Source organism: Chiloscyllium plagiosum, chromosome 20 (genome assembly GCF_004010195.1).
Source record: "Chiloscyllium plagiosum isolate BGI_BamShark_2017 chromosome 20, ASM401019v2, whole genome shotgun sequence".
NCBI classification, from domain to species: Eukaryota; Metazoa; Chordata; class Chondrichthyes; order Orectolobiformes; family Hemiscylliidae; genus Chiloscyllium; species Chiloscyllium plagiosum.
In genome coordinates this window covers 28,898,315-28,925,622 of record NC_057729.1, presented here as the reverse complement: position 1 = coordinate 28,925,622, position 27,308 = coordinate 28,898,315, and the positions used below count along the sequence as shown (strand labels likewise).

The 27,308-nt window shown below is 38.3% G+C and overlaps 1 protein-coding gene and 1 long non-coding RNA gene across 5 annotated transcripts in view; one reads left to right on the top strand and one right to left on the bottom strand.

Annotated features, from left to right (window-relative positions):
• Positions 1 to 27,308, top strand: part of kcnb1 (potassium voltage-gated channel, Shab-related subfamily, member 1) — a 360,002-nt gene that overhangs the window by 6,397 nt on the left and 326,297 nt on the right. The window lies entirely within an intron of this gene.
• The window catches only part of LOC122560119, a 181,457-nt gene continuing 172,221 nt past the window's right edge, over positions 18,073 to 27,308 (bottom strand). Inside the window, exon 3 of one of the 2 annotated variants that reach the window (XR_006314646.1) lies at positions 18,073 to 18,485. This is a non-coding gene — a long non-coding RNA (uncharacterized LOC122560119). Of the gene's footprint in view, positions 18,486 to 26,386; positions 26,469 to 27,308 lie in introns of those variants that run through there. The other variant, XR_006314647.1, reaches the window with a different exon arrangement.

Genomic DNA, 27,308 nt, shown 5'->3' with positions numbered 1-27,308 from the left:
TGACTCCCACAGAAGCACATTAAGTTGTTGTATGGCAAATATTTTCAAATAAATTTTGACGTTTATCAAATGTTGTAAAATAAATTTTGTATGGAAGTACAATATTGTGGACTACATTAGAACTCAAGAAAGAGGCTCAATTAAAACTCCAATTAGTTAATCCTGAGCTGATTGAAGAGGCACTTTGTAGTGCATGATGCTTAACTGCCAGGAAATGGGGAAATTAAAAAGGAGAGTTATGGTAGTAGCTTGGGCACCTATTACTTCTTCAGATGACTAGCTGTGGGGTCACTGATGGTCTTTGGAAGTATGGTCTTTTGCCACATTTTGCAGCAGAAGAGTGATAAACAACAGTCTTCAAAGTGGAATCATAAAAATTAACATGGATGACTAACATGGTGTTTGCAATGATATCTTGGCATTGTAAAGAGTGAATATATAATAATGTCCCTAATTTTTGTTGGCAATATGCCTCATTTATTTGAGCTAATATTCCACAAATTTTCCTGATTCTTTGCTAATTAGATTTTGACAGAAAATAATTACAATATAAATTGAATCATAGTAACTAATTGTGTATTGTAAAATGTAAAATGTATAATAGCTCCAAACTAGTTATAGTGTGGAGAAAACATATAGTATATCAAAAAAACTTAAATGATTTACAAGTAGGATAGCTAAACCAATAGATTACACTGTAGATTTATAAGTCTATAATTGAAAGGTTCCATCAAAATACTGTTACGTTTCAGTTGCCTATCCTAGCCAACATTTTTCCTTCGGCCGGAATCATGTAAAATGAATTAACTGATCATGCCTCTCAGTGCTGTTCATCAAGTCGCATTTTGTTCAAATTGGCTCCCATCATTGAATTACAACAATGGTAACACATTAAAAATAGTCTGCATGAAATGCATTGTAATATTTTTCAGATATGATTAGACTTTTATATGTGCAGATAATTCAAATTATTTATTATATCTCTTTGTGATTACTGATGTGTGGCATACAGAACCTTTGCCTCATTCTGTGTATTTTATGTTTAATGATTACAGTACTGTTCAGATTGGTAGCAGGCTAGGTTTCTGCTAATATCCTAGTGAGTTATCCTGATTTCTACTACTCGATGCAGAGCTACATCCTGGTTGAGTTCCACAAATTGTTAGGTGATGGATCATACACATTTCTCAAGAGAAATAAATAATGGTTGTTATTGTTGTCAGCATTTCATAATTTGTTTTACTGTACTTATGTGGTGCAGTACTAATAAAAATAGGATATAGTATACTGAATCTTTGAGACTTTTATACAAATCATTAAATAAGATAAATTAGCATTGAGTGATTGAAGGTGAAAATCATTTAATTTATATTCATACTTTACATAAAAATGTTTAAAAGAAATTGGCATGTTATAATGTTTGCATTCTATTTCATAAACTGATTTAATTTGTACAAGAGCACAATGCTAAATCTGAAACAAAATCAAAAAGTGCTAGAAATGCTTAGCACGTCAGGCATCATCTGTAGAGAGAAAAACAAAGCTAATGGTTTGCATATTATATACCCTCACCAGGAATGCTTTTAGTAGATGGAAATATAATATCTGTGTGATGGTGAGTCCATCACCCTATCCACCCTGAATGGCATCCTCTAATACAAAGGGAGATTGGTGCTGAAATTGGCAGCTGCTTTCTCATTGTAAATACATAATCATATTGCTCATCCAAAATATTGTTGCTTTGGCCAGGCCATTTTTCTTTTAAACAAGGTATAAAAGGGAGGGTACTATCTTCAGGGGGTGTCGACACTTTACACATTGGCAACACTCCTCCCCTGAAAATAGAAACCAACATTTCGTTCCCAACCACCTGCTCTAAAAAAATCCACCAACCCCTCTCATTCACAACCAAATCCCAGGGCTTGCCTCTTTCCACAGTACATGCTTTCCTCTTCATTGGCCTGCTTACAGTACTGGTAGCGCCAACTACTGAGGTCAGGGCTCTACCAATACTGCTGGAGCTGGTCAATCAGATTGGGCAGTAGTATTTGACGGTGGGACTTCCTTTCCAGTGAGGCTGTTAGACCCATAGTTTGGCAAATTGACCTACTGCCAGCATGTTAAGGCTGTGGAATAGACTTCTTTCTCATCCATAATCTAATGACTTATTTTCCTATTGAGAGGTTATGACAAATCTGCAACTTCCCTCCTACTCCCTTAGTTTTCTTCCCAATGTTCCAAATTGACTTTTCATCACAACTCAGAAAAGACAGAATGCGTACATTTTGCACAAGGCCGAGAGAAGAAGGAGAGAACTTTTGAGAATTCCTATTATAGGATGGAAAATGGGATAAATTAAATGTCAACAGGATTGATGGCTCAAGGCAAAAGGATATGTTAAGGAGAAATGGACTTACAAAAGATGGATCCCAGAAGGTATTAGTGGGAATAGTGGAGTCAAGACAAATCTGAGGAAATGGGCCACAGAGGTCATGACCTGAAATTGATGAGTTGAACGCTGTGAATACCAGAAGGCTGGAAAATGACAATCTGAAAGATGAGGTGCTGTTGCTCAAGCTTACATTTCATTTGAACAGGCCAAGGACAGACAAGATAGATTGAAAGTGAGGCAGCAAATTACTGTGACAGAGACTGTCACTTTTGCAAACTATGTAGAGATGTTCTACAAAACAGTGATGCAGTTTACACTTAACCTGTGCAATATAGGAGGATACCACATCAGGAATAAAAAAAAACTTTGTACTTGAAAGAAATGAAAATACATTGCTGTTTCCTTTGGAAGAAGTGTTTGGCACCCTGGATAATAGAGAGGGGGGGAAAGGATTGTTGTGCATTTTCAGCCTTAGAATGGTAAGATATTGTAGGAAGTAGAGTGATTGTTGAGGGTGGTTTGGGGAGTGAACTAGGGCAAGCTATTCCAGACTGTGGGTTAAGACACCTGATGTGGTCGCAGGCTCACAGTTTGGCTCAGAAGATCATTGTCCTTCCAGCAGCAATGGCAATTGCACAGGGGGAATGATCTAATCCAGAGACTCTAGCAGGACAGCCCTGGACCACTGGAGCAATGCCATTAAATGGCATGGGACAGACTGTGAGCCCTAAGTGTACTTCAATGTTAGAAAACTTTTCTAGTGGTGAATTAAAGTGGGCGCAGAATGTTTGTGTACTGACTTGGCACACGCAACTGACTGGCAGACTGTGGGAAAATTCAGGAGACTGCGACCTTTACAATGCTTTTGTTAATGTCTGTCTGTTGTGCAGGCTCCTCATGTCTGAATAGCAACTTTGCTTCACAGGTACCAGCAATTAGACTAAAGGGGAAGGAAGGGAGAGGAACAATATCCCCCACACAGTTAAGTAAAGGCACTTGTTTAAGTGGATGGGTTTTCCTGCAGGAGCTTTTTTTTCCCCGAAAAGTTCAAAAGAAGTGTTGCCAAAGTGGAATGTTCCTTGTATTTATCTTACCTGAGTAATGTCTAACACTGATTGATGAACCAGAGGAGTCTCAGTGTGCATTCTCTTTTACCAGCATGCTGGTGATCCTATTTGGAGTTGCAGTAGATTTGCAAAGCTGCAACTGACCTATATTCTATGTTATTAGTCTGACTTAGCTATTAGTTCATTTAAAACTGATAACTGTGTAAGGAAAAGCATTGTTTTTCAATTCCAGGAGAAATGACCTTGATTAAACAGTACTTTTGTATCATTTCAATACATAGTTTGCAGAGTTATACAACTTTTCCAATGATATGTCATTTATAGATAGATAGATAAATTCCCTACAGTGTGGAAACAAGCCCTTCAGCCCAACAAGTCCACACTGACCCTCCGAAGAGCAGCCCACCCAGACCCATTCCCCTACAGTGAAGTTCCCTGTGAAACTACCATTTATAGTGATTGTGATTATTAATAATGCAACTTGTGGAAAGATACATTCTCAGTTAACCCTTGGTTGTAAACTGAATGATAATTCCATCTCACGTTTTAAAATCACACAAACCAGCTTTGTCATTTGTATATGTATTTCATAAACATTTGTTAAATTTAGTTTTTATTGCTGTAACAACCTAATTGCCTTGGAACAGTGAAGTCTAATGTGGAACATTCTGAGAGACAGTTGGGCAGCAGTCAATGGAATAAAACTGGTGACTTTACTGTCTAGTCAGACTAGGAAGTGTCTTCTCTTTACATTACTTTTTATTAATCATTTATGATAATGATGAAACTAATGACAGTATTTGGTATGAATGTCCAAACTCTTCCACAGTAACTTTCTTACTGCCAGCAATACCATGGTTGCTTGAATCATAAGCCACTTAACACGGGCAGAACTTAAAATCAATTACAGTGAATATGATTTTGCTTTAAAAAGTGAAGCAATTATATAACACATGAATGAACACAGTTCTGGTTTCAATTTTTGCCTCCTTGTTTAAGGAGGAATGAAAACGTATTGGAGGTGCATCAGAGAAGGTTTTCGAGATTGATGCCTAGAATGAGAGGGTTGTCTATGAGCAAAGGTTGGACAGGCTGGACTCATGTCTATTGGAGTTTAGAATGGTAAGGGGTGACCTCATTGAAGTTCATAAGATCTTGAATAGTCTTGACAATGTGCAGATGGAAATGCTGTTTCCTCTTATGGACAAGTCTAGAATTAGGGGATATGTTTAAAAACTAGGGATTTCCCTTTTAGGACAGAGATTTGAATTGTATACCTCAGAAGGCAGTTGAAGCAGGATTATTGAATACTTTTAAAGCAGAGGTAGAGTCTTGTCAGTTAAGGAATCAAAGGTCTTTGCAGGTAAGTGGGAATGTAGTATTTGATACACAAACTGATCAACTATGATTTTATTAAATTGCGGAGCAGCTCAAGCAGCTGAATGGTTTATATCTGCTCCTAGTTTATATGCCAAACTATATTTATATAGTTTGAATGTAGCAATTGTTTTAATTTATTTAGAGCTTTATTTAGTAGCAAGCAGCTAGAAGCTTGTTTTAGTACAGATTTTAATGATGCAAAATGTAAAACATTGCAGATCCTTTTTGAAAGAGTGTGGAAACTGTTTTCACTGCTATGCTTTAGACTGCAGACTTTGAATTGTCTGGTAAAACCTTTGGAATGATTAGGTGGAGGCAAGGAAAGCTATTACAAGTGTGAGGTGATGCATTTTGGGAGGTCAAATGCAAAAGAAAAGCATACACTAAATGGCCAGATCCTTAGGAGCATTGATATATGGAGCAATCTTGGGGTCCAAGTCCATAGCTCCTCGAAAGTGGCAACACAAGGGGATAAGATGGCAAAGAAGGCATATGGCCTTCATTGGTTTGGCATTGCGAAATAGAATTGGCAATTCATGTTACAGCTGTATAGGACTTTGGTCAGACTATTTTTGGAGTACTGTGTACATTCTGCAGGCAACGCGATAAGAAGGAAATGCAGGCTTTGGAGATGATGCAGTAGAGATTTACTAGGATGTTGCTTAGATTGGAGTGTGTTAGCAATAAAGAGAGGTTGGACAAATTTGGATTGTTTTCCTGAGAGTGTTAGAGGCTGGGGGACAACCTTAGAAGTGTATAAAATTATGAGACACATGGACAGGGTTAATTGGATTCTCTTTCCCAGAGGGGAAATGTCAAATACTAGGGGATGTAGGTTTAAGTTCAGAGGGGAAAGTTTAAAGGAGATGTACGAGGAAATTGTTTTACACAGAGGGTAATAGGTATCTGGTCCATGCTGAGATAGGAGGTGGTAGAAGCAGATATGGTAGCAAATTTTAAGAGACTTTTAGGTTCACAGAGGAAGAGGCAGAGAACAGAGTGATATGGAATGTGTGCAGGCAGATAGAATTAATTTAGAATAACATCATGGTCAGCATGGACATAGTGGACTGAAGGAGTTGTTCCTATGCTGTCCTGTTCTATTTTCTATTGACTATAGTAACTAGCCAGTTTTCTCCACTGTTGAAGATACAAACTCTGTAGGTGAGGGTAACTTTTTGATATCAAATCCAAATTCTTCTTATGAATTGTACAGCATCATCCATCAGGGATATTTAACTTCAGGGTTACTGTATAATTGAGTTCTTCTCTGACATTTGCACACATGTACTTCTCAACCAAGCTACTAGCTAACCTTTGGTTTGAGTACTGACAAAATTTTGCCTCTCTGTAAGCCAGAAGTCTAAGGGCCATTGTGCTGCTTCTAACTTTCTCAGTTGAGATTAATTTGTTTAGCAAAGACTAGCATCAAACTTGGAACCTTCCGAATGCTGAATAATTTTTGTGTTGTCTTTGACAACTAAAGCTAGCTAGTGATTTTTAATTAAATCCATCAAAATCTACATTTACCTCATTCTAGCTAATTTTAGCGGCATGTCGATGCTTGGAAACGCTTTTCTGGTTGACAGCAACCTTATTCACTCACAGTTCTTTATAATTCCATATTGCTTAGTGACTATTTATTTGTGTTATTTTTAGACCCAGATGTTGTTACACCAAGTACTGACCCTATGAAAGGCTTATTGCTTAAAAAAAAATCAATTATAAAGAGAAGACATTAAGCTAGACAAATTGTTTTTGTAAAGTAAGTATATAAGCTGGTTGATCAATGTGGCTTTTCTGATTAAATAATATGAAGGCACTCTATATTTCTGATTTCATTTATTCCATGTTTGCATGTTTTCTTTATTTGCTGTGTATGATACTATATATGGATCATATTCGTGACTGAAAATCTTTAACTGATTACAAACCTGTACCATCAGAGCATAAGTAATTTGAACAAGCATTATCAGGAAGAGCTGTCTGAACCTGATTGCCCCTAATAAATCCAGGTGCAAAAAGACAACAGCTAACTTTCACCAGGGTACACATTGAATGAAATGACAATTTGAGAACAGAAACCTTATTCAGGTATGATTAGTTACTCAAGTGTGTTTGATGTTATTATATAAGGCAAAAATGTGTACTGCAGATGCTGGGGATATTAGAGTGGTGCTGGAAAAGCACAGCAGGTCAGGCAGCATTGGAGGAGCAGGAAAATTGACGTTTTGGGCAAAAGCCCTTCGTCAGAAATCATTCCTAATGAAGGGCTTTTGCCCGAAACGTTAATTTTCCTGCTCGAGTGCTGCCTGACCCACTGTGCTTTTCTAGCACCACTCTAATCTTGACTCTGATGTTATTATACAGCCTGACTATTAAACTTACCAACAAATTAGAATTGTGTATATAGTTATATATCTTGGCTTGTAAACAGTTCCATCTTTCACTAACAAAAAGCTACTTTTGTGGAGTGAAATTAGACACAGTTTTAGAAACATGATTTGAATAATTTGTCCATCTATAATTTGCATTTGAATTGCTCTGATTGAGTTGTCGCTATTTAATTGGAAGCTGTAGTAAGTTATTAAGAAGCCTGTTTACACAGCAGAGCATCTTATGAATGTGTATATACTTGAAGGATGTATGTTGTTCTTTACTCTAATGCCATTTAGTCAATTTATATCTAAAACCAAAGAGTTTTTGTTAGTATATAGAGAAAATAATAACTACTTAGCCTTCCACAGATGTCTATTGGCTTATCAACATCATTGTACCCAATCGTGTGCCCAACAATCATAATACCATAAACAGAATACAGCACATGCTTTCTGCTTATCTTTGTGTGTCACAGTCTTCTAAGTTCAAAACTTTGCATAAACAGTTCTTAATTGGTTATTTTACTTAGTGGTTTAATCACTGTAACATGATGACATCAACATAACGCCTGGGGTGAATAATTGTGAATAGTGGAGTTGGAGCTGAAAAGAAAATTGCTTTAATAATATTTGACGAATATGAGAAACAGTAGTTGTGAGGAAAGATTTGGGATTCTGTGATTATCTTCATCTGGACAAAAAAAGGTAAATAAAATATTTAATATATGAAAAAAAATCTTATTAAACATTTTACTCAGCTGAATAAGTAAACACTTCTGCGCGAGCTAATGAAGTCTGTGGTGAAAGGTTTATCCATTTTAAATTTAGTAAGAAGAATGAGAAACTCAGGAATTAAACTGCTGGTAAGTTTGCGTTATTTATCTAATTCTTCTTTTCTTCCTTCCCTTTTTTTTGTGTTTCATTTCATTCTTTGATCCAATTATAACTTGGCCATTCCTAAATTATCAGTGCTATCGCTGTCTGTTGGTACATATGAATTAGGAAAAGGAATAGGCCATTTGACCCTTTAAACATGCTGTGCAAGTCATTGAGATCATGACTGAACTGTTTGTGGCCTCAAACCCACATAAAAACTGGACGAATTGTACCCCAGCAGGACCAAGGACAGTGACCTCACAGAGATGTCTGCTAGTACTGTGGATGAGTGTATAAACTAGAGCAGCAGCAAGACAGGAATATGAGTGGGGAGACAAAAGTGAGGGAACTAATATGCAAATGAAAGATGGAAAAGTGGAAATTAAAAGTGGAAGTTAGAGGAAATAAGAGCTAGAACCAAATAGGGCCAAGTGTAAAAAGGTGTAAAAACATAGTAAGACCAGTCTAAAAGTACTGAAAGTATAAAGAAGTCACAATAAGGTGGAAAAACGAACTGTACCAAATAGTTGCAACTTGATACAATTATGATTGTCATTAATGTCTACTTAGCTGCAGGGTGACTGAATATTCAAGAATAACAATCGTATATAGCATGGGCAAAAAGGAAAAGGAGTTGGGGTAATGTCACTGAAAGATAAAATCTGTGCAGTGGCAAGAAAGGATAATGATGCAGAAAATGTAGAAGATCAGTCTGAGTGAAGCTAAAATACAATGCATGGTGAAGAGCATGAGTGGGAGTTGTCTATAGTCCTCCAAACAATAATGCTAAGGTCAGGGATGACATTGAATGGAAATTAGTATGCATGCAACCAGAGTGCAACAGTAATCATGAAGGACTTGAATTTAAATATAGACTTAGCAAGCCACATTAGCAATTGTACCATGGCAGATGCAATCCTGGAGTGCTTGCAAGATTATTTTTAGATTATTACATTGATAACCAACTAGCGATTAGGTAATTTGAGATTTTGTTTTGTACAATAACAAGATAATTAATAATCTTGTTGTAAGAAGTTCAAGGCAGTAAGTGAGCAGAACTGAGTATGGTGGACATTACCAAGGGGAAGGTGCTAGACAAATTGAATGGACTGAAGGTGGATAAATCACCTGGACCAGATGTACTAAACCCCAGATTTTTAAAGGAGATAGCTGAAGAAAAAGTCAAGGTGTTAGTGGTGATCTTTCAGGAATTGCTAGAGTCAAAGAGGGTTCTAGAGAATTGGAAAATCATGAACATGACACCCTTGTTTAAAAAGGGAGTAAGGCAAAAGATGGAAAATCACAGGCTGATTAGCCTAATATCAGTCATGGGTATGATTTTGGAGTTCATTGTGAAGGATGAGAGTTATGAACACTGGGAAGTGTACGGTAAAATAGAGAAACGTTAGCATGGTTTCATTCAGGGGAGATCCTGCCTGGAAAATCTGTTAGAAGTCTTTAAGGAAGTAATGACCAGCTTAGACCAAGGAGAGCCAATGAATGTTATATACCTGGACTTCAAGACAGCCTTTGACAAGGTGCCGCACAAGACGCTGCTGAGTAGGATAAGGGCCCATGGTGTTAGAGGCAAGGTGCTAGCATGGATAGAAGATTGGCTGTCTGGCAGAAAGCAGAGAGGGGGAATAAAAGGGTTTTTTTCAGGATGGTAACCAGTGACAAGTGGTGTTCTGCAAGGGTCAGTGTTGTGACCACCACTTTCCACTTCATTCATTAATGATCCAGATGAAGGAACTCAGGGCATTCTGGCTAGGTTTGCAGATGATACAAAGATAGGTAGGACAAGTAGAATTGAGGAGACAGGAGACTGCAGAAAGATTTGACAGGTTAGGAGAATGAGCAAAGAAGTGACAGATGGAGTACAACATGGGAAAATGTGAGGTCATGCACTTTGGTAAGAAGAATAGAAGCGTGGGCTATTTTCTAAATGGGGAGAAAATTCAGAAGTCTGAAGTGCAAGGAGACTTGGGAGTTCTAGTCCTGAATTCTCAGGTAGATTTGCAGGTTGAGTGAGTAGTTAGGAAGGCAAATGCAATGATGGCATTTATTTTGAGAGGACTGTACTTCTGAGGCTCTATAAGGCTCTGAACAGACCACATTTGGAGTATTGTGCACAGTTTTGGGCCCAATATCTCAGGAAGAATGTACTGGCCCTGGAGTGGGTTCAGAGAAGGCTCATGAGAATGGTCTCAGGAATGAAAAAATTAACATATGTGGACCGTTTGAGGGCTCTGTGTCTACACCTGACTGAGTTTAGAAGGATGAGGGGGGTTCTAATTGTATCATACAGAATACTGAATGGCCTGAACAGAGTAGATATTAGGAAAATGTTTCCATTGGTAGGAGAGACTAGGACCTGAGGGCATAGTCTGAAAGTAAAGAGAAGACCTTTTAGAATGAAGATAAGGAGAAACCTCTTTATCCAGAGAGTGGTGAATCAATGGAATTCATTGTCACAGAAGGCTGTGGAGTTCAGGTCATTGAGTATATTTAAGATGGAGATAGATAGGTTCTTGATTGTCAAGGGAATCATGGGTTATGGGGAAAAAGCAGGAAAATGAGGTTCAGAAACCTATCAACTATGATTGAATGGCTGCGCAGACTCAATGGGCTGAGTGGCCTAATTTCTGCTCCTATGTCTTATGGTCTAACAGGTGACCACAATGTGATAGAATTCTTCAATGACGTCAAATGTGATGCAGTCCAATCCAAAACTGGAGTCATAAACCTATGTAAAGGAAACAGTAAAGGTATTAAAGATGGGTTAGCTGTGATAGATTAGGTAATTTCATTGAAAAGCATGATGGTGGTTAGGCAATGGCTAATATTTAAGGAAAAAATGCATGCACTGCAACAGTTATGTACATTTTGCAGGGGAAGGAACACAATAGGAAAAGTGGCCCAATGATAGCGAACAAAATAAATTAAGGATATGCATTAGATTCAAAGAGGTGTCAAATAAAATTATAAGGAAAAGTAGCAAGCTTGAGTATTGGGAGCAGTTTAGATTTCAGCAAAGAAGGACCAAGGCATAGTTTCTCCTTTTAAACTTGAAATTAAACTTACAAAGAATATAAAAGTTGATTGTAACAGTTTCTACAAGAATGTAAAACAATGATGCTTACTGAAGACAAATGTACCTTTATAGTCTGAAATGGGAGAATTGATAATAGAAAATAAGGAAGTGTCAGATTAAACAACTATTTTAGTTAGCAAAACAGAAATTTATAGAGAAACTCAGCAGGTCTGGCAGCATCTGTGGAGAAAGCAGAGTTAACTTTTCAAGTAATTAACTCTGCTGTCACTCCCCAGTTGCTGCCAGATCTGCTGAATTTCTCCAGCAATTTCTGTATTTTCTTCAGATTTTCGGCATCTTTATTTTATTTGAACTATTTTAGAAAACTCTATACAAAAGAAGACACAGCTTTTCAAAGTTGCTAGGGACTCAGAAAGAATATTGGGAAGGAGGAATTAAAGGATATTAGTATTTTCTTCATTAAAAAAGTGATGGAAAAATCAATGTGATTGAAAGCTGATAAATGTCCAGGATCTGAAAATCTGTCCCAGGGTATGAAAGGAAGTGGTCATGGAGATAATGCATGTGTTGATTTTCATCTTCCAAAACCCTGTAGATTCTGGAACAGTCCCAGCAGATTCAATGGCAGCAAATGTAAGAAAATTATTTACGAAAGGAAGGAGGGAGAAAACAAGAAATTACTGACTGGTTAGCCTAACAGCAACAGTAAGGAAAAAGCTGAAGTCTGTTATAAAGGCTGTCATAACAGGACATTTAAAAAATATCAATGGAATCACAAAGTCAATATGAAGTTTATAAAAAGGAAGCCACATGTGACAAGTCTATTGAAGTTTGTCGGTTATGTAACTAGTAGAGTAGATAACGGATGTGATGTGTATTTGGAACTTTAGAAAGCTTTTGTTAAAGGACCACATAAGAGGTTATTGCGCAAATTCAAAACACATAGGATTGGTTGTAGTATACTCTCATTCAAGGTTTGCGTAAAGATTTGTAGCTCGAATGCCAGTTGTCGTAGTTATGGGTATGTTCACTGAGCTGGGAAGTTGATTTGCAGATGTTCCGTCCCCTGCTTAGGTGACATCTTCAGTGCTTCGGAGCCTCCTGTGAAGCACTGCTGTACTGTGTCTTCTGAAATTTATTTGGTGCCATTCCTGCTGCTTCCAGTTGCTGGTCCCGGTTGTTTGTTGTAGTGGCCGGTGTGAAAATAGGGCTACAACAGACTGCAGCACTGCCAATCTACAAAGGGAAGCAGAAGAACACCTCTACAGAGTATTCGCCAAGAACAGATATCCCTGCAACTTCATCCACAGATACCTAACAGACAAACAACGCAATGAGGACATGACACGATTTAACTCACTAGCCATGCCACCTTACTTAAAAAAAATCTCCGAACTTACAGCCAGACATCTCTGACCACTCGGGTTCATGACAGCCCAGAAACCGACAGCCACACTCGGACGACTCTCACAAGGGCAAAAGACCTATCATGTGCGGGACTAATGTAATTTACAAGATTCCGTGCAAAGATTGCACGAAACACCATATGGGGCAAACAGGCAGACAGCTAGCAATCCGCATCTGTGAACACCAACTAGCCACTAAATGCCATGATTAGCTGTCACTAGTATTCATACACACAGATGACAAGGACCACAAATTTGACTGAGACAACACAACAATCATAGGACAAGCTAAACAGAGGACAGCCAGGGAATTTCTAGAAGCATGGCACTCAGCCGTGGACTCCGTCAATGAGCATATTAACCTAGACCCAATATACCGGCCACTACAATGAATAACCAAAACCAGCAACTGGAAGTAGCAGGAATGGAACCAAATAAATTCTAGAAGAATTACAGCAGCACTTCATAGGAGTCTCCGAAGCACTGAAGATGTCATCTGGACAGGGGACGAAACATTGCAAATCAACTTCCCAGGTCGGTGAACATACCCACAACTATGACAGTATGCTCTCATAAATTAAGAGTTAGTTAGCAGACTCGAAATAGAGAACATGAGTGGAAGATGGTGACTGGTGTGGTATCACAGTAATCAGTGCTTGGGCCCCAGCTAGTCACAAAGTATAGCAAAGATTTGAATGAGGAAATTTAATATTAAATATTAAAGAGGGTCTAATGCAATTTTGACAAGTTGTGAGTGGGCTCATGCATAACAGATGCAGCATAATGTAGATAAATCTGAATTTATCCACTTTGGTAGGGAAAATGGAGGTGTAGGGTATTATTTAACTGGTGATAGATTGTAAAATTTTGATGTACAAAGAGGGGACATAGTGGTTATCACTGTGTCTCATAGCACAAAGCACCCAGGTTTGTTTCCAGTCTTGAGTAACTGTGTCGTTTGCACATTCTCCACACAGCAGACCTGATGGGTCAAATGGCCTACTTCTGTTCCTATGTCTTATGGTCTAAGAAATAGTTGAAAAATAATAAATCAGTAATGGCAAACACCACTGTGTTATGGCCATTCTTTTAACCTCATATGAACTACTGATGTATGAAAATAACTGCAGCAAGTCCAAAACCCAAGTGATCAGTGATTTGTGATTCCCAATCTTCAGTATTTCATGTTCCACTTCCTAAAAGTAATAGTTTGCAAACAATCCTGCATGAAACAATTATGGTAGACGTTAGTCTTCCTGGGTCCTCATTTCTGAATGACTATGTCAGCCAACCAAACAAATAACAACACTTTTGTTGCAGCAAATGTATTTTATCAGCTTACAGTGACAGAAATCAGATGCTAGTGTGTGAATAAATGTTTGAATTTTTTTGATTGTCAGGAGATAGAATGGCCCTCTGATGCCATCACAAAGAGGCCCAGAGTAAATGTCTATGAATTAGTGAACTCTTGTCAAGTTTGAGGTTTTGTGGTATCTTCAAACCAGCACTAAATGTTGCTGGTGAAAGCCAAGCACAACCTTGTTGAAATGCTGATTGATTTGTTTTCACTGTTAGTATTTGCGCATTGGTTCAATAAGCAGTGCCCCGATTGTTAAGTATGTAACTCATTCTGTTATGGGATTGCTAGCTAATAATCAGCAAAATATTTAAATACTCACCTTTGAGAAAAGAAAACAGCAGCATATTCCTTTCATGTCTGTTTAAAAATAACTTTTATACAAATTTAAATCCATTCATTTGAAATTAAATTACAAATGTGCTTAAATATCACAATTGTTTTTTCATAGCCCTCTTTAGAAAAGTTACAATTTTCCCATAATGAAAATGCATTTGGCTCCTCTCAGACTTGCTTCTATTTTCCTGTGATTGAGTGGGAGCCAAATTTTATTTTTTTCTTCTCTCATATCTCCAAGTTATAAAATCCTTATTGCTGCTCTCACCATAAAACATACAGCCATTTAAATCATAAATGTCATATTAAAGCTTTTTCTTTATTGAACATTATCATTACTGAGTTTCTTGGGAACTCCAATTTTTTTTTGCTATCTGGTTCAGGTGTCAGCATGTAGTACATCTAGACTAATGAGAACATGGAGGGAATTTATAATCAGTTGCATTTATTTTATTTGCAGTCACTCAAGTAATATGGAAAATCAATGCATAATATGACTGATTCATAGAAATCGATTTCTGTAATTTTTGAATTGTGAATCTCAAATTATAGTACATGGAGGAGACAACTGGAAATAAAATAAAGCTAGAATGATTATTCATTCATCAACTGAATGCTCAAAGCAACTGTTTTAAATAAAATTGTTAAAAATAATTCTCACAAGGCTATTTAACACAAAGTATTATGTTGTACATATTCAATAAAAAACACTGATTTCATTCATACTCCATTCCCAGTCTCAAAAATGCACAAGCATGTGTTGCTAATAGATTTATTACAGAATCCTTCAAGTTACTAGTTACTAACTGCTTTGGGCACATCTTAATTCTGAATCAAGAATAAAGCAAGCATTCTAACTATAAGACCACTGTGAACATTTGTTAAGGTGGTGTGGAACAGGTTGCTCAAGTTCATGCTAATGAATAGAATGAAGGTGTTCAGTAGAGTGGTCACCTAAACAGCTCTTGGTTTCCCCGGTACAGAGTAGACTGTATCAGAATCTTATCTATTCTCTTTATCAGCGCTGACCAAGCTTTTGTGAGTTTACAACACTTCCTGTTTCTGCTTGGGAACTCCAAAAGTTGGTGTTGTTTGAATTGGGTGCAGGTAATGAATAATGTGACAGTTGGAACAGGCCAATGTAATTACTTACAACTCAGACACAGATACCCCACACAGACAAAACAAACAGAGAAAAAGATAGACTGGCAATTTTCTTCCTCATTAATGATTTGATTTCTCTTTTCAAAAACAAAGTTGAATTATGAAATCACCACAAAAATCTCTATATAGATAAAACAAATCAGGTATGAAGACATGGAGAGAACTATTTAGATATGAATAGGTCTCTCATAAGCAGCATTGCGGGAACCAATAACAGTTATGGTAATGGTGCAGGAGAGAATAAAGGATAAGGTGAGTGCTGGTACAGTAAGGAAGACTGTAGTATCTATTTATTGAATGGGCAATCTGAAAAGGAGAACAAACTGATATAAGGGTGGGAATGGTAGGAACGTAAAAACAATGCCTGCAGATGCTGGAAACCAGTTTCTGGATTAGAGTGGTGCTGGAAAAGCACAGCAGTTCAGGCAGCATCCGAGGTGTAGGAAAATCGACGTTTTGGGCAAAAGCCCTTCATCAGGAATACAGCAGGTAGGAAGGTAAATGGACAGCACTCAGAATATAATTAGTTTTAACTGACTTAACTGGCGTTAAATTGTTGTTAATGGCTTTGATTTATGATAGGTAATTTGTTGGTTCATCATCGCTGATGCTGCAGCCACGAACATTTTGCTAATAGCTTATCCTGTGAGAACAGGTTGTAGGTCCCTTGATTAGTTGAGTCAGAGTCTTATGATGTAGTTAGGATCTTAACTACTTTAAAGAACACACAATGATGGGACAGGGACAGCCTGGCATAGGGAAGAGGATATGTTTGGTAATATGGATAAGGATGTGGGTGAGGTGAAGTAGGTGATGTATGTCCTGCAAGTATTTCACTCAATTTTCTGGATCTTGAATGGTCTAAGAAGCAATCCTGAAAGGAATGGATTCTGACCACTTGAAATATGACTCAAAGAAGTTTTTTTTTTCTGTTTGTATGGAGCCAGAAGCAAGAGGAGTGCTCATACTGGCTCCAACAAATTATTGTAGTCTCCTGCCAGTCTGGGTTCAACCTTCCACTTTACTTCCCTATGCCCTCCAGACCCAAACCCCAGGACATACTTACGTCCAGATTAGCAGAGGAATAAGTCAAACTTCCGCATGCTAGAAACTGATGTGTGTTATCAAGCATTCAGATTGATTCCTCAGTTGGTGACTCCATTTATATGATGGTCTCAGCCTTAAACTGGGTCTAGACTTTTTGTACAGGAAATCAGCTTGCTCTGCCAGTTGTCACTTCGTACCTTTTTAGAGACTGATCTAATCTCAAATTGTAGAGATTGAAAGTAAGTTAAAAATTAATGTTTCACAACAACCTTTTTCTAAAGAACTTTGTTTATTAAACCTAGTGGCCTTCTTCAATTGTATTTTCTATAGATTATCGGATGCAAGTATTGCTGTTTTGTAGTTGAACTCTCAGTTTTAAGTTAGTTAAGTAAGCATACAATAATTTGGAATAAGATAAGAATATTCAGTTAACTGTTACAAAAACTAAGTTTATAACATTATGATGATTTGGCACTTCCTCTTTGATTTAGGGTAAAATAGTGGAATGAAGGAGTCATGTGACCTATTCTGAATTCTCCCTGATCAAGCTTGAATGATTTTTGTTGTCAAAAGTTGATTTCCTGGGAGAAGGTGCAAGATATTCAGACTTGTAAGCACAGATAAGAGCTCTTGTGTTGACAATTGGTAGATAGTTAGTCTTTAAGTATTGCAGGAAAGTGTTAAACGTCAAATTTGAGATATGACTATATGTTAAATTGCCTATTTAATTTCAAAATAGAGTGGAGTTGGTGTTTAAAAGGATAGCTAGTTAGCATTCCTACCTAGATGAATCCATGTAATTCACCTGCCATGGAGGTGGTCTTTGCAGAAGTACTTTTAGGGGTTCCTGATGGGTGGGGATCTGAAGTTTGAGAGGCTATGGGAGAGAGCAACCCAAGGAGGGGTTAATCTTTGTTGAGTGGTGGGGAGCTCTAATGAACCCTGTTGGCCTGCTGTCAAAGAATCTCTCCCCACCAGCTTTCCACTTAGGGAAACCAGCCAAGCTGGCCTCTTGGTATGGATCTCTTGTAGTATTGGAATGAGGCTTATAAGTGGAAATGAATGAGAATTAATTGTAATGGGAGATGGGGGAAGGCAGTGGGCAAGTCAATTACTAGATTTAATGAATCCCTCTCCCCAACACCCCACTGAGGGAACGATAAATCAAGACCTATGTTCCTGAGTGTAATGAACTTGGATCAACACAAATGTACTTCAATGTTTTGATCCTTTCCTAAATCTCTCATCTTTATAACAATAAAGGATATAGCTTGCAAGATGAAAGTATTTGCTATGCTGAATCACATCTTCGGTGAAGATTAGCTTTGCAGCATCATTGATTTTGTTTTCAACAATCTTGTAAATAACAACAAAATGGACTTTTTAAAAATCATTCACTGTGATGAGATCCCACATGACGTGCAGAATTTACCTATTAGGCATCTCTTAACAATGAAGGACATGCTGTTTCAAAAATGCTCATGTTTCTTGCCAAAAATACAATGGCTTTCAAAAATACAATTACAGATCAATAATCCATTTAAAAACAGTTAACATTGCTCTTTATTGAAACAGAAAACACAAATTTAATCATACTTACTATTTGGTTACATTTCAAAGATCATTCGTACTCTTGTGTCAAGAGTCCCAGAGATACTACTTACTGATTAACAACTTAAGCTAACTCTTGAGAGCTATTACATGTGTCTGAGTTACAACTTTACGAAATATATGAATGTCGATCTATGAACTGAAGGAAGTGAGTAGTCTTTGAATTGTTGGGTCATCATGTGCTGATGATAATCAATCCTCATAACTTGACTGTCCATTTGAAAGTGGGGAGAGGTGTCAGCTCATTGAATCTAGTCAGTGAACAGTATTTGTTTGTTCATCTTTTGGCTTAGGCTTAAGTTTGTTTTGAAAATCTTACATTGCTGGTGTGGAGCTGATAAATTGAATGCTGAAGTCAGACTTCTTTACCGTTCTCCTTGTGGGAGACCGCTGATGAGAGATGCAGCACCTACCAACTGAGCATATAAAGAAATGTCATTCAGCCAAAGCACTGGGAATCAATAATAGAGATATCTCATGGCCTTCTCTGTGGACAATTTGTTCAACAGCAGCCTCGGGTCAATGATATATGTGGACATGACCTTGCAGCATGTTTAGAATTGTGTAAGGACAGGATGTGATCATCTCTAAGACTTGCAATGATTTTTTTTTCATTGCGATTGGAAAAATAATTAATAGATCAGAGAAACATAGACCACTGGAGATCAAAGGGACTGTTAGTACTCACTGCCAGTTTGTTGGCGATGTAGACAAGCTCTGGATGACTTTTCCCTCATCATGGGACGAATGGGGTCCCTACAAAATCCTCAAGAAGTGGATATTGGGGTGAATAAATGACTCAGCTGATCCCAGTGATCTAGCTTTCCATAATAACAAAAGACCGATACTTATAAATATTTGATATATTGTTTCAAAGGCACACAAACAGTTCTGGAAGGGCAGCTTTTTTTCCTTCAAATGCTACAGTTTCCAACGATTCCCTGGATTTATGTATTTAAAAAAAAACTTTCAAGAATCACCCATCAGAAGTCAATCTATGTCACTGTTTCCAAAGGATAGGAGCAACTTGGAGAAAGTGTCTCTGAATTTGGGCCTTGACTTCAGTAACTAGTGGTGTTGCTCAGACATGAAGTTGAATATTTGGATTCCGCCCTTATCCGAATAAAACTCAGGGCCTTTTGAAACAATAATTGCTATACAGGCTTCAAAGCTGCTGAAGTTCCAGTTCCCATGTCTGTGTTGATGGTATCAGTTAAGGAATAGGCCTTCGGTCACAATTTGGTGCTCCAGCATTTCCATTACATTAGTCCCATGTGTCTTCTGTTGGGAAGTGGGACATACTACCTCAGGCATTAAAAACTCATCTGTGGATCACATCAGATTCAAACTGGTATTCTTCCACTGCTGTAAGATGTGATTCCTTATGCATATTAAATTATAAAGAATCATTAATCCAACAATGTTTAAAATTTCTTAAGAGGCATTGGAGTCAGTCATGTGTCTAGACGTGGTTGGGTAAGGCCTGTATTTATTGATGCATTTACTTGTATTATATCATTGTGATATTCAATAATCACAGCCTTTAGTGAACCAACTAAATTGTTCTAGACTGTTTCAAGCTTATTTGAAATTAACTAGAGGAGTGTAGACAGCTAAACCAAATATTATAGAAATTAATACACTTGATTTATGAGTTACCTTGTTAGTTGCATTTGATCAATTTTTTGCTTGATTAGCAACCATTGTTGTTTGCCAGTGTTGTGGCTGTACTGGAACAGTTTGGCTTTGGTCACAGACACAACTGGAGCACAGATCTCCAGTTCTGCAACAATAATTGCAGAAATATTGTGAGGGAGTCATAGAGTCATAGAGATGTACAGCATGGAAACAGACCCTTCGGTCCAACCTGTCCATGCCGACCAGATATCCCAACCCAATCTAGTCACAACTGCCAGCACCTGGCCCATATCCCTCCAAACCCTTCCTAATCATATTCTCATCCTAATGCCTCTTAAATGTAGCAATTGTACCAGCCTCCACCACTTCCTCTGGCAGCTCATTCCATACCCATACCACCCTTTGCGTGAAAAAGTTGTCCCTTATGTCTCTTTTGTATCTTTCCCCTCTCACCCTAAATCTATGCCCTCTAGTTCTGGACCCCTCGACTCCAGGGAAAAGACTTTGCCTACTTACCCTATCCATGCCCCTCATAATTTTGTAACCTCTATAAGGTCACCCCTCAGGCTCCGATGCTCCAGGGAAAACAGCCCCAGCCTGTTCAGCCATTCCCTATAGCTCAAATCCTCCAACCCTGGAAACATCCTTGCAAATCTTTTCTGAACCCTTTCAAGTTTCACAACATCTTTCCAATAAGAAGGAGACCAGAATTGCACACAATACTTCAACAGTGGCCTAACCAGTGTCCTGTACAGCCGCAACATGACCTCCCACCTCCTGTACTCAATACTCCGACCAATAAAAGAAAGCATACCAAACACCTTCTTCACTATCCTATCTACCTGCGACTCACTTTCAAGGAGCTATGAACCTGCACTCCAAGGTCCCTTTGTTCAGTGACACTCCCTAAGACCTTACCATTAGGTGTATAAGTCCTGCTAAGATTTGCTTTCCCAAAATGCAGCACCTCGCATTTATCTGAATTAAACTCCATCTGCCACTTCTCAGCCCATTGGCCCATCTGGTCCAGATCCTGTTGTAATCTGAGGTAACCCTCTTCGTTGTCCACTACACCTCCAATTTTGGTGTCATCTGCAAACTTACGAACTGTACCTCTTTTGCTCGCATCCAAATCATTTATGTAAATGACAAAAAGTAGAGGACCCAGCACCGATCCTTGTGGCACTCCACTGGTCACAGGCCTCCAGTCTGAAAAACAACCCTCCACCACCACCCTCTGTTTTCTACCTTTGAGCCAGTTCTGTATCCAAATGGTTAGTTCTCCCTGTATTCCGTGAGATCTAACCTTGCTAATCAGTCTCCCATGGGGAACCTTGTGGAAAGCCTTACTGAAATCCATATAGATCACATCTACCACTCTGCCCTCATCAATCCTATTTGTTACTTCTTTGAAAAACTCAATCATGTTTATGAGACATGATTTCCCACGCACAAAGCCATGCTGACTATCCCTAATCAGTCCTTGTCTTTCCAAACATATGTACATTCTGTCCCTCTAACAAATTGCCCACCACCGACGTCAGGCTCACTTGTCTATAGTTCCCTGGCTTATCCTTACCACCCTTCTTAAGCAGCGGCACAATGTTAGCAAACCTTCAGTCTTCTGGCACCTCACTTGTGACTATCGATGATACAAATATCTCAGCAAGAGTCCATTGCCTTTGCAGTATCCAGTCTCTCCAACCATTTCTTAATGTCACATGGAGTGAATCAAAATTGACTGAAGATTGGCATCTATGATGCTGGGGACCTCTGAGGAGAGTTGTGAGTCTTTTGGAACTTCTTGTCACAGAGAGATATGTGGGCGGAGTCCTTGTGTATACTTAAGGCTGAGATAGACATATCCTTGATCAGTAGGGAAATCAAAGGTTACAAGGGAAATGGGAGTGAAGAATGTTGGATCAGTCATGATCCTATTGAATGCTGGAGCAGACTTGAGGGTCTGAATAGCCTACTGCTGTTCCTACTTTGTATGGTCTAATTTCAGTGCCTCAGTCAATGCGAAGTGGTCCATTCCGTTCCATTATTGTTTTGAGACTTGCTGCTGGTTGAGGCATCTGAATGGTTAGATAGTCAATTTCATAGGTCAGTTAAGAGTCAACCACATTGCTCTGGATCTGGAGTCACATGTAGGCCAGAGCAAATAAAGACAGCAGTCTTCTTTTCTTAAGGATGTTTGTGGACCAGATGGGTTTTTACGACAATCGACAATGGTTTCAAGGTCATTGGTACATTTTTAATTTAAAAGTTTGGTGGGGGAGGTGGTCATGTCTCTCAGTCTTCTTTCTGCATCAGGCGACCCCCCCATTCCTAATAAGGCCTGCCCTCTGTGCCTGCATCCTCTGCACTTGTTATTTCATCAAGACCCCATGACCCAAACACAGATAGATGTCTGGTCTTGGACTCGAGAACATTGAATCTGAAGATTGCTTTATCCCATTCCTGGCAATTGCTGATACTAATGCTGTCAGAACAACAGAGCTAATTGCCGATCAGATTGGCTACTGGCTTTCTGAGCTGGGACTTCCTCCCAAGTAATAGTTAGAAGCCTTGTTCTAGCCAAATAACAATTTTTGGAGCATAAAATGGCTGTGGGGCAGGTGTTATCAGTGGGGATACATTCACCACTGAGTTGTCAGCTGGCAATAATTAAAGTGGGAAACCCTGTCGTCTGCAAAGTCCTGTTCAGTATCTGTGTAAATTGCAGAATGATCAGTTGTAGAAAATGAACAGATTTATTACAATGTGACTGAGCTGCACAACCTCATTGTGAAAATGATGGATTGCGCAGCCCTCAAATTCCAGTAGAGGCTGATTTCTGTTCAGCCTGGAATATTTCAACTGACAAGGTTTCTATTTAGGAGATCAGAGTCTTTGTGCTTAGTATAGATATTTTTAAAATTTGTTCCAAGAAATTTCTAATCCTAATTTGTAAACTTGTGGCAATATATCATACAACCTCTATATTCCCAACTTGAAAGCAATGATGGTGATCTCTGCACATCTCTGAAGCAGCTTTTAAGACATAAAAAGTAGCTCAAAAATACTTTTTCTTTACTGTTCACTTCAGCCTGGACTTCCATCATGGAACTGACCCTGACATTACATGACCTCAATAAACTCACGAAAAGGAAGGTGTCTCAAGAATTTGAGCAACAGCGAAAGCTAGGCATTTTGTGTTGCTATTATGCAGCATGAGTGATGTTTGTCACTTATAGGATGCTGCCATCAATTCTTATTACTAGATAATACATTACCTACATCTCTAATGGATTGGTAACACTACTGCCAGACAGACCATGAGCTTGTGTCAGGTTTGAGGTTCTTGTCATCAACCACACCATTTCTCAGCTGGCTTCTCTTACCCAAAAGTGGATGGCAAAGTTTAAGATTTACAATAATCTCTAGCTCCAGCCTAAAAAGAGTTCCATGTATAATAACTCATGGTCATTATATTGTCATGTTCACAGCCATTGGTAATGTAATGCAGTCCATTCTCTGAGACATGGTTGCAATTGTGGCTGTGGAAAGTAGCAGATATCAGCATGAACACCATTATTGAAGCACAGAATATTCTTACTGAAACATTGACATTTCATGTATTTTTCTTCTCTTAAGTTTAAGTGCAAAAAATGCTCCTTGAGTATCTTAGGGTCAAAAGGATCTAATGATTTGAGGAAGAAGCAGGAAATGGTACTGAGTTGGATGATCAGCAATTATCATAATGAATAGTGAAGCAGCCTTAAAGGGCCAAATGGCATACTCATGGTCCTATTTTCTATGTTTCTATCTGAGCAGTTGGGCCTATCTGAGAGTCAACCCTCTTTCCAGCAGCCTGTCCTGCTCTGCTATATGTTATGGCCTCTATTCATTCTCCAAATAATGCTGGATTTCAAGGGAAATCTCCTCTGGAAACTATTGGCTTATTTAGAATCCTTGAAGTCAGCAAAAACTCCTTCAAACCTGTCAGACCACTACTTGTAAACAATTAAAGTAACAAATGTTACCAGGTATGGAAGGTTTGAGTTATAAAGAAAGGCTGGATAAGCTGGGACTTTTTTCACTGGAGTGTAGAGGGTTGAGAGGCGATCTGAAAGAAGTTTATAAGATAATGAGAGGTATAGTTAGAGTTAATGGTAGTTGTCTTTTTCCTAGAATGGGGGATTGCCAGACATCTTTGAGGAGAGAGATTTAAAAAAGACATAAGAGGCAAATATTTTACACCGAGGGTGGTTTGCATGTGGAATAAACTTCCTGAGAAAGTGATAGGTATGGGAACAATTACAACATTTAAAAGACATTTGGATAGATACATGAATAGGAAAGGTTTGGAGGGATATAAGACCATAAGACCATAAGACCATAAGACATAGCAGCGGAAGTGAGGCCATTTGGCCCATCGAGTCCACTCTGCCATTCAATCATGGCTGATGGGCATTTCAACTCCACTTGCCCGCATTCTCCCCGTAGCCCTTAATTCCTTGTGACATCAAGAATTTATTAATTTCTGCCTTGAAGACATTTAGCGTCCCAGCCTCCACTGCACTCTGCGGCAATGAATTCTACAGGCTCACCACTCTCTGGCTGAAGAAATGTCTCTGCATTTCTGTTCTGAATTTACCCCCTCTAATTCTAAGGCTGTGTCCACGGGTCCTAGTCTCCTCGCCTAACGGAAACAATTTCCTAGCGTCCACCCTCTCCAAACCTGGAATATTTCAACTGACAAGGTTTCTATTTAGGAGATCAGAGTCTTTGTGCTTAGTATAGATATTTTTAAAATTTGTTCCAAGAAATTTCTAATCCTAATTTGTAAACTTGTGGCAATATATCATACAACCTCTATATTCCCAACCTTGTAATGATAAACAGAATTCAATGCAGTCATCAGAATATTTAACAATTTATCAAGATATTCCTCACAACCTTGTAAGTTTCTATTAGATCTCCCCTTAATCTTCTAAACTCCAATGAATACAATCCCAGGATCCTCAGCTGTTCCTCATATGTTAGACCTACCATTCCAGGGATCATCTGTGTGAATCTCCACTGGACTTGCTCCAGTGCCAGTATGCCCTTCCTGAGGTGTGGGGACCAAAACTGGACACTACTCCAAATGGGGCCTCACCAGAGCTTTATAAAGTCTCAGTAGCACAACGGTGCTTTTATATTCCATATGGACCAGGAGCAGGCTGGAAGGACTAGGTTAGTTTGGGATTATGTTGAGCATGGACTGGTTGACCCAAAGAATCTGTTTCCATGTTGTATGACTCTATAAGTGAAGGCAATAAACACTTATAGAATCATAGCAACAACCCAAAGGAATCAGTCACAAGCTAGCCTATTTGCAGGTGATGATTTCTTCAAATGGCACTGGTTGGATATCTTTCCTGCTGTCAAATACACTTGCAGCCTGTGTGAGGTTAAAGAAGGTGTTGACTGGAGTATAATGTACCAAAATGTTACAGCTGCTGTTAAGTCAGTATTGCACACTGAGTGATTTCATAATAGGCCTACTCAGTGTGCTTCTGACGAACGTTCATTGTGTGCTCACCAACACTTACATCAACATAGTGTCTGACAAGAAACATCTCACAAGAAAACGGATGACTGGTGTTACTTTGGAGCTCTGACAGTACTCCAAAGAAGAGGTCAATTAAATAATTCAAAGAAGAAAATTTATTCATGTCCTCAATATAGTGAAATCATGCTGAAGTTCTTTGAGATAGGAATTAAATATTTGATTTAAAGAAAATTGAAGAGCAGGAATAGGCAAGGTAGCTTGGGATGTATTTGTAGAATAAAGACCCTGATTCTGGTGTAACGTGTTTGGTAATGACAGGTCAGTGAGAAAGGCTAAAATCGGGGTTAACCAGAAAAATACTTTACATCTTATAAACTAAAGATACTATTTGCACTAATGGCATTTAATGATTCTTATTTGTATGGTTGAGCATATGGAAATCATATTGACTGCCCAAAGGAGAAATAGGGGTGGCAAGATGGCTCAGGTGTTAGCACTGCTGCCTCACAGCACTAGGGACACAGGTTCGATTCCAGTCTTGGGTGACTGTCTGTGTGGAGTTTGAATATTCTCCCCTTGTCTGCGTGGGTTTCCTCCAAGTGTTCCAGTTTCCTCCCACAATCCAAAGATGTGCGAGTTAGGTGAATTGGCTAATCTAAATTGCCCATAGTGTAGAGGGATGTGTAGCTTAGGTGCATTTGTCAGGGGAAATGTAAAGCAATAGGGTAGGGGATCAGGTCTAGGGGAAATATTCTTCAGAGGGTTGATGTGGACTTGTTGGGCCAAATGGCCTGTTGCCACACTGTAGAGCTTCTATGAAAGTTTGTTATAGGTTCTATGTTGATAAAAAGATGTTAAGGAAACTTGGATGTTTTGAAAACTTGTGTTGGAGAACATCTGCTGGGTAACATTTGTAGGTGAAGGGTGTAATTACTAGTTTCTTCCTATGATTTCAAGATTTTTGACTTGTATTGGCAATTTGAATTTGTATGGTGAGGTTCATATGAAATACTTTATATGGAAGGAAATTTTAAAAATGCCATAATGCAACCCTTGTTGTTCAATGGCAAAAAGATGAAAGCACGACATTTAAAAAACTGTCGTATAAAAAGTAGAATCTCATGTAAAAAATAAATCCAATTCTAAAGTCAGTGGTATAATGCCCATCTGATCTTTCTTCTCATGTTTTTTTTGTCACAGTAGCACTGGTTTCAGTTCCCTGTAAAACAAAAGTATTATTATAATTCACAGAAAACTGAGAAAACAAAACTCTCATTTTCCTAGCAAGATTTCATTTCACCAAAGACTGTGTTTGTTTCTTTTTTGATGGTTTCTTGATTAAAGATCTATACAATCCAGTTCATATGTCACCCTTTTCCATAAATGCACATGATCTTATACATGAGAGCATTATTAAGAATTTATATGTTGATGAATGTTGAGGATGTCTTTATATACCAGCATAAATCATTATTAGGATTGGGTTTTACTTTAAGCATTAATAACTTTCAAAAGTAGGTATTTGGACATGTCTCGATAATTTGTGTGGGTGAGCTTCAAGTTCCAAAATGGGCATTAGTGAATTGACAGATTGTCATATACAATTACCAATTTTATTTTCCATGAAAACGATTTAACTGTATGTATGTCAGGCAGTTAATCCATTTGTGCCCATTTTGTGCCCTGAAGTTGAATCTGACTCTCACCTCATTACTGCTTATGTTTAACTATTTTGATCTATGTATGTTAACAATCAAACAGTTCCCTATCTGTGTGAATGCTGCCACAAAATGTTAATATAAAGAATGAAAAGAGCATATGCATTGAAAATTGTGTTGAAAAATGTCCAATATTACTATAAATACATAAGTGGCCCTCATGGTAATTTGATGTATATCCTGTACCATCTGAATTGTTAATATCAAGAAAGTCAGATGAATCGCCCTATTTATCAGAACAGAAGGCAAAAAAGTAGAAATCTGTAGAAACAACATTCTTCAGAAACAGAAATCACTCGCATTAACCATTAGAAATTTATGAAACTCTATTTTGTCAGATA